At 33.0% G+C, this 7,872-nt stretch overlaps 1 non-coding gene across 1 annotated transcript; it reads left to right on the top strand.

Annotated features, from left to right (window-relative positions):
* Window positions 1-683: 683 nt before the first annotated feature.
* Window positions 684-790, top strand: LOC115940340 (U6 spliceosomal RNA). The gene has a single exon (XR_004075122.2). It is a non-coding gene; the product is annotated as a U6 spliceosomal RNA (small nuclear RNA).
* The last annotated feature ends 7,082 nt before the right edge of the window (window positions 791-7,872 follow it).

The raw sequence follows: 7,872 nt of genomic DNA, 5'->3' as shown, positions 1-7,872 counted from the left end.
TGACATGGCCCTCTTGCAAGAGTAGTGATGACATTTCCCCTGACAAAGACTTAATGACTTCATACGAGAACATAAGAAAAAAGGACAAATAAAATGCCAGATTGTTTCTGTGCTGTCACTGTTTTCTTTCCTTAATGTGGTTGCTGACAGCCAAAATTGAAAACACGCTGAGTTTCCTCAGCACCTGATGCTCACTAGGTACTGCATGTCAGAGGCAGAGATCCTGTGACAGGTGAAGAGATCATGGCAAGGGAAATAGGAGCATACAAAAATATCAGAGGCCAAGGCCACTTCTTCATTGCCAGGAAAATTGAGAAAACAGTACCCAGGATTATTCTTCTCCCCTCGAAGATGCAGCATGTTCTAAGAATCTCTCTAAACAGCTGCTACATCATGTAGGAGGAAAGCACTTTCAAAGCACGAGAAGATTCAGATTTCTAATATAAGGAAGTGCTGAGGAGTCACTTCATTGTAAATTGACTGCAAAAAATAAATAACCATAGGGAAATCATTGCAGAACGTGAGTGATTCTGGATATGTGTTAGCCAGAAGGACAGCTTTATAGAACAAGAATGAATCTACATGTATAAAGACATGAAGTCGATACATGATCTTTCATTGATGTTTACTTGGACTACACATGAATTCATATGATATTTTTGTTTATTTAAAAAACAATTACAGTGCTTGCTTCAGCGGTACATATACTAAAATTGGAATGTTATAGAGAAGATTAGCATGGCCTCTGCACAAGGGTGACGTGAAAATTCGTGAAGTGTTCCATATTTTTATAGTATAATGCTAAGTGGAATAGGTCAGTCAGAGAAAGACAAATACCATATGATTTCACTCATGTGGAATTGAAGAAACCTGATAAACAAGCAAAGGGCAGGAAAAGAGAGAAAAAGACAAACCGAAAAACAGATTCTTAACTATAGAGAGCAAATTGATGGTTACCAGAGGGGAGCTGGGTGGGGGGATGGGTGAAGTAAGTGATGGGGATTGAAGAGGATGCTTATCATAATGAGCACTGAGTAATGTACAGAATCATCAAATCACTATATTGTGCACCTGATACTAATATAACATTGTATGTTAACTATACTGAAATTAAAATTAAGAACTTAGGAAAATTATTATTTTTGGAAAAATTTTTGGGGTAAATGTTTTCTTGAGTTTTGATTAAAGACATATAGTAAAATAAAATATGCTTAGTAAGGGTAGTGGGATCTGATTACATGTTTGCAAACTGGGGAGATGAAAAGTTTTGGTAGGGACAGTGATAGGAAAACTTGTCCGCTAATATATATTATCAGGTCTAGACTAACATAAGGTGGCACCAGGTATAAACATACCTTCAAACAAAGTGAAAAAATGAAGACAGAAATTGGCAGAATTGGGAAGAACGTAACACAAGCTAAAATGAAAAATATTCCACCAATACCATGTTCCTGAATTTATTTAAGACAGAAGATGCAATTGTTTTGTTTTGGTTAGGGAAAACAAGAACTAACTTACCTGAGATCAGTGACAGTGGAATTGGAAATGTCCTTCAATAATCAGATTTGTTCATCTAGATTATTTACTGTATTTTTGCTGATTTATAACATGCATAATCTATAATGATTATATATATATACATTTATAACATGTATAATCTATATGTACACTATATATATGCATTTATGCAAAATAAATGCATATGTAATTTTAAGTAAATACATTTTATAGGGCCATGAAATCAATTTTATTTTATTTTTATTTAATTAATTTTAATTTTATTTTTTAATAGGACATGATCAAATATGGTTTGAAGACCAAAGTTGCACAGATTATTTAGAAAATGTACAAGGATAATGATGCTTTTAAAATTATTCAGTATCTACAAATGACTTTCCATGTTCTTCACTTAGAAAGGGTAATTTGGAACATTATGCATAAACAATCTTCTCCCCTGACTCTTTCCTAAAGCTTTGGAGATACATTTCTTTCCTCTGGTGTGTGGGAAGATATATAGTATTGTCCAAATAAACTCTGGGATGGTTTCTTTTCAATTTAGTTATTTTATTTTGTTGCATTCTGGAATTTTTCTGCTTTACTTGGAAAAAAAGCAATCACATATTTTTAAGTGTTTCTATTTAATAGTTTTTTAAACATGATAACTACTCTCAACTTCCAGAATTCTGTCCATTTAAATTTTGTAACATAAAACATGAAAATGTAATTTTTGATTAGTGTTTCTGAACAATTTTTGTTTTTCCTTATATAGTAGGAATGAATGCCTCCTGGTCAAAGGAAAATCTCTAATAATAGCCAACATTTATTTAGAGATCATTATATTGCAGACATTTTGCTAGGTTTTTTGTAAATATTATCTCTAATTCTCAAACAATATTTAAAAGGTTGATATTTGCTTTATTAGATAAATGAGTATTCAAATTCACATAATCAATTGACTTAATACCCACATCTTATGTCCCTGAAAGCCATATACTTTCTTTTTTCCTCCAGCTTTATTGAGATATAATTGACATATACTATTATGTAAGTTTAAGGTGTCCAATGTGTTGACTTGATACACTTATATAATGTGGAATGATGATCACCGTAGAGTGGGTTAACACCTCTATCATGTCACAATTATCGTTTCTTTTTTGTAATAAAAACATTTAAGATCTACTCTTTTAACACCTTTCAAGTACATGATACAGTATTTTTAATTATAAGCACCATGCTGTACATTAGATCCCCACAACTTACTCATATTATAACTGGAAGATTGTACTCTTTGATCAACACTCTCCCCATGCCCTTCACTCTCCACCCCCTGGCAACCACCATTCTACTCTCTGTTTCTATGAGTTTGGTTTTCGTATTTTGTTTTTTGTTTTTTTAATTATACATATAGGTGAGATGATACAGTGGTTGTCTGGCTTATTTAATTTAGTATAATGTCCTTAAAGTCTACCCATCTTGCTACAAATGGTAACTTTCCTTCTTTCTTCTGGCTAAATAATATCCATTGTAGATATATACCACATTTCCTTTGTCCATTCACCCATAGAGAGACCCTTAGGTTGTTTCCCTATCTTGACCATTGTGATTAATACTGCAATGAATGTGAGAGCACAGGTATCTCTTCAAGATCCGGATTTCACTTCATTTGGATATATACCCAGAATTGAATTTGTTGGATCATATGATGGTCCTATTTTTCATTTTTTTGAGGGACTTCCATACTATTTTTCATACTGACTGTACCAGTTCACATTCCCATTAACAGTGCACAAGGGCTTTCTTTTGGCTGCACCCTTGCCAACACTTATTGCTTGTCTTTTTGACAATAGTCATCCTAACTGGTATGAGATGGTGTCTCATCATGGTTTTGATTCGCATTTCCCTGATGATTAGTGATGTTTAATACATTTTCATGAATCTGTTAGCTGTTTGGATGTTTTTCTTTAAAAATGTCTATTTTGTTCCTCTGCCCATTTTTAAATCAATTTTTTTTACCATTGAATTGTATAAATTCCTTGTATATTTTGAATATATTGCTTTATCAGGTGTGCCATACACTTTCTATTGATCAATATTATCAGATGGCCAGTATTAAATTGTTATCTTTACCATCTCTTCCACTACACAAATATTTTCTCTGTTCCTTTAATCTTTTCCTTTCACTCATTCTCACACTCTCCATCTTTTTTTTTCCAATAAATATTCATAAAATATCTATTTCCACACATTCTAATACAGTAGCCTCTGGCTATATATGTTTACTAAGCCCTTGAGGTGTGGCCAGTCTAAATCGTTAGGTGTCACAAATCTAATATACACACTGCATTTCAATGAGTTAATATGAAAAATAGGATGTGAAATATAACAATAATGCCTTTTAAAATACTAAAATCCAAATGCTCCAAGTCAATGTTTTTCAGGTATGTAACCATTTTTTTGCTCCCTCTCACCTTTCCTTCCTCCATTCTTTGCAATTTTTAAAGAAATAGAATTGTAAGGTAGTTGTAAGAAATAATACAGAGAGATACTATGTATCCTTTTACAGATACCTATAATAGTGGCATCTTAATAAACTCTGGTACAATATCGCAATCAGGATATTGACTTTGATGTGGTGAAGATACTGTATCACCATATGATTTTGCCCTTTTATAGCCGCATCTACTTCCCTTCCCACCCTCTCCTGCTTCAGTCCTAACAACTACTGGTTTGTTCTGTATTTCTATAATTTGTTATTTCAAAAGAATAATATAAATGGCATTATACGATATGTAACCTTTTTGCAATTGTTTTTGTTGTTTTTTTTTTTTTTTTCATTCAGTATAATCCTCAGGAGATTCTGGGAGGTTGTTGCATGTATCAATAGCTCATTCCTTTTATTCTTAAATAGTGTTACATGCTATGGATATATCATTTCATTTAGCCATTCACTCATTCAAGTACATCTGAATTATTTTCAAGTTTTGCTATTATTGTAAAACTCCTACAAACATTCATGAGTGGGTTTTTGTGTGAACATATCCATTTCTCTCAGATAAATACCCAGGAGTACAATTGCTGTGCTATATGGTAAGTGCATGTTTAGTTTAATAAACAGACAAATAAACAAACAAAACTTACCTGTTTTGGGGGAAGGATTGTACCATTTTACATTCCCAATGGCAAGAGAATGAGTTATCTAGTTTCCCCACATCCTCAACCAAAATTAGACTTGTCATGCTTGTTTTTTTTTATTTTTACCATACAGATTGGTGTATAGTTCTATCTCATTGTGGTCCTAATTTTCATTTCCCAAATGGCTAATGATATATAACATCTTTTCCTGTGCTAATTTGCCATCTGTTTATCCTCTTTGGTAAAATATTTTCTTTTGCTCATATTCAAATTGAATTGATTTTTATTATTGTGTGTTGAGGATTCTTTATATATTCTAGATACAAGTCTGTTACTAGATATGTGGTTTATAAATATTTTCTCCCACTCTGCAACTTGTCTTTTCATCCTCTTAACAGCATCTTTTGAAGACCAAAATGTTAAATTTTGATGCAGTCCAATTTGTCAAATTTTCCTTTAGTGGATAGTGTTTTTGATGTCAGGACTGAGCTCTTTGCTTACTCCTAGATTTTCTCCTAGATTAATATTTAAAACCTCAGTAATTTTACATTTTTTATTTAGGTCCATGATCCATTTTGAGTTAATTTTTTTTTAAAGATTTTATTTTTATTTATTTGAGAGAGAGAGAATGAGAGACAGAGAGCATGAGAGGGAGGAGGGTCAGAGGGAGAAGCAGACTCCCCGCTGAGCAGGGAGCCCGATGCCGGACTCGATCCCGGGACTCCAGGATCATGACCTGAGCCGAAGGCAGTCGCTTAACCAACTGAGCCACCCAGGCGCCCCGAGTTAATTTTTGAATAAGGTGTGAGACTTAGCTTCAGGTCAAGATTGATCGATCAATTGATTTTTGGCTCTAGACAATTTGGTGCATATTGCTATTCTTGTTAGATTGGCCCTTTTTATCATTAAATAATGTTTCTCTTGGTCTCTGGTAATTTTATTTGTTCTGAAATACTTTATTGGGTATAATATAGCCACTTCTACTTTGCTTTAATTAATATTTTTATGATATATCTTTTTTCATGCTTTTGCTTTTAAGCTGCCTATATCAGTATATTTGAAGTGAATTTCTTGTAGACAGCATATGGTTGGGTTACGATTTCTAATCTGTTTTGCCAATTTCTGTCTTTTAATTGTTGTATGTAGATCATCTGCATTTAATGATCTGTAGGTGCTTTCATCTGCCATTTTATTTTTCTGTTTTCTGTTTGTTCATTTTATATATATATTTTTTTCTGTTTTCATTTCCTTGCCTTATTGTGATCTACTCATACATTTTGGGGATTCCATTTTTTACCTATGTAGTGATTTTTGTGATTATTCTAGGTATTACATTATACACATAACTTATTTACTGGTGTTGTCATTTTAACAGTGTGAGTAAAGTATAGAAATGTTACCTGACTTTGCATCCCTTTGCTCATCTTCCAACTTTTAGAATATGATTATTTTAAATATTTCTTATACATATATTTAGAGCTGCATAACACAGTGTTACAATTTACTTCAAATGTCAAAATTTAGAACTTCAAGAAAAGAAAATTCTCTTGTACTTAACAATAGTTTTGCTTACCATGTTCTTTCTTCCATTTTCACATTCCAATGTACCTTTAAAAAAATTCATTTCATTTTTTTTAGAGAACTTCTTCCTTTGGTCATTCTTTCAGGGTAGACAGCAGATATATTGATTTCCCCTTCATTTCTGGAGTACATTTTTGCTGAGTATAAGATTCTGAGTGGGAATAGTACTTACTCTTCAGTCCTAAAAAAGTTTTGATCCTATTCTTTTTGGCCTTCTTGATTTCAGATGAGAAATCTGTTGTCATTTAAATTTTGTTTTTCTTGTAGGATAGGTGTCATTTTTTTCTTGTTGCTTTCCAGATTGTTTTTCATTTGTCTTCAGATTTCAAGATTTTACTAAAATGTGTCTTGATGTTTAGCTTCTTGAATCTGTAGATTTATATCATTTCCAAATTTGGGGAGTTTTAAAACATCATTTCTTCAAGTACTTTTAAAATTTGCCCTTTTTAACCTTTCTTCCTGAGACTCCAATAACATGAATGCTAGATCTTTTGTTATATTCTCAGAGATTCCTAAGGCTTTATTCATTTATTTTCATTCTCTTCACACCCTGTTGCTCAGATTAGGTAAGTTCTCTTCCTTTATTTGCCCATTCATCAATCTTTCCTGTGTTCCCTCCAATATCCTATTTATTCCATTTATGAAGGTTTTTAAGATTTTTTATTAATACTATTTTGGTAATTGTATTTTCCAGTTTGAAATTTTCTATTTGGTAGTTCTTTACATCTAACTTTTTTTTTTCTGATCCTTTCTAATTTTTATTATTTCATGTGTGCATACAATTGTTCACTGAAGCATTTTTATCATGACAGCTTTAATTCTAACATCTATGTCATCTCAGGTTTTGAATCTACTCATTGTCGTTTTTAACTGGGTTCGAGATCTCCCTTGTTCTTGGTATGACAAGTGGGGTACAGAGGTACCTCATTATTGTTGGGGGTGGGTAATAAGTCTGGGCTACTCTTGCACTTTGCTGCGACACTGAGGGAGATCAGGGCCTGTTAGCAGCCAGCAAAGATGATCATCCTGACTCTTGCTTGGCCTTCTTGACACTAATATGACAGAAGTGTTGGAATACCTTGTTACAGCTTTGCAGGAGGGGATCCAGAAACTTCCCACTTGGCATTTGCTGACAGGTTGAAGTAGGACCACACATCTTTCTATGGCATTTGGCTGAAATGAGCATTTCTTGCCTAAGAGTTTTCTGTCTTGTTAAGCTTCTTTTTTCCTGATCCTTTGGCTAGAGAGAGCAGGCTCTTGGTGAGGCTTTTTTTTTTTTTCCTTTTCTTTTTTCTTTGTCTGCATCAATTGATGTCTCTGGATTGCTGACTCCTTCATATCCAAGTCTGAGATATATAGGGAAAAAGAAAACAAGAAGTTTACCATTGAGTTGTACTTTGGGCCCCAAGTTCTCTAGCATTTTTTCTCTCTTTTGAAGTTTTCTTATATTTGTTTTATACACAATGTCCAGGTGTTATAGTTGTACTTAGCAAAAATAATAGGGAAAAGCATGTCTACTTCACTTTTGTGAAAATAGAATTCTCAGTGTAGCAAATTTTTAAGGTTTTGAGTTAGGCATTGGACATAATATTCAGGATATTGTATTCCCTGTTAAAGTATTTGGCTTTTATCATGAGTGAAATTAGAGATGTGCAGAAA

This window comes from Leptonychotes weddellii, chromosome 3 (genome assembly GCF_054177405.1).
Source record: "Leptonychotes weddellii isolate Sample4059 chromosome 3, ASM5417740v2, whole genome shotgun sequence".
Classification (NCBI taxonomy): Eukaryota; Metazoa; Chordata; class Mammalia; order Carnivora; family Phocidae; genus Leptonychotes; species Leptonychotes weddellii.
The sequence above is the reverse complement of the archived record's forward strand: the minus strand, read 5'-3'. Positions and strand labels throughout refer to the sequence as shown.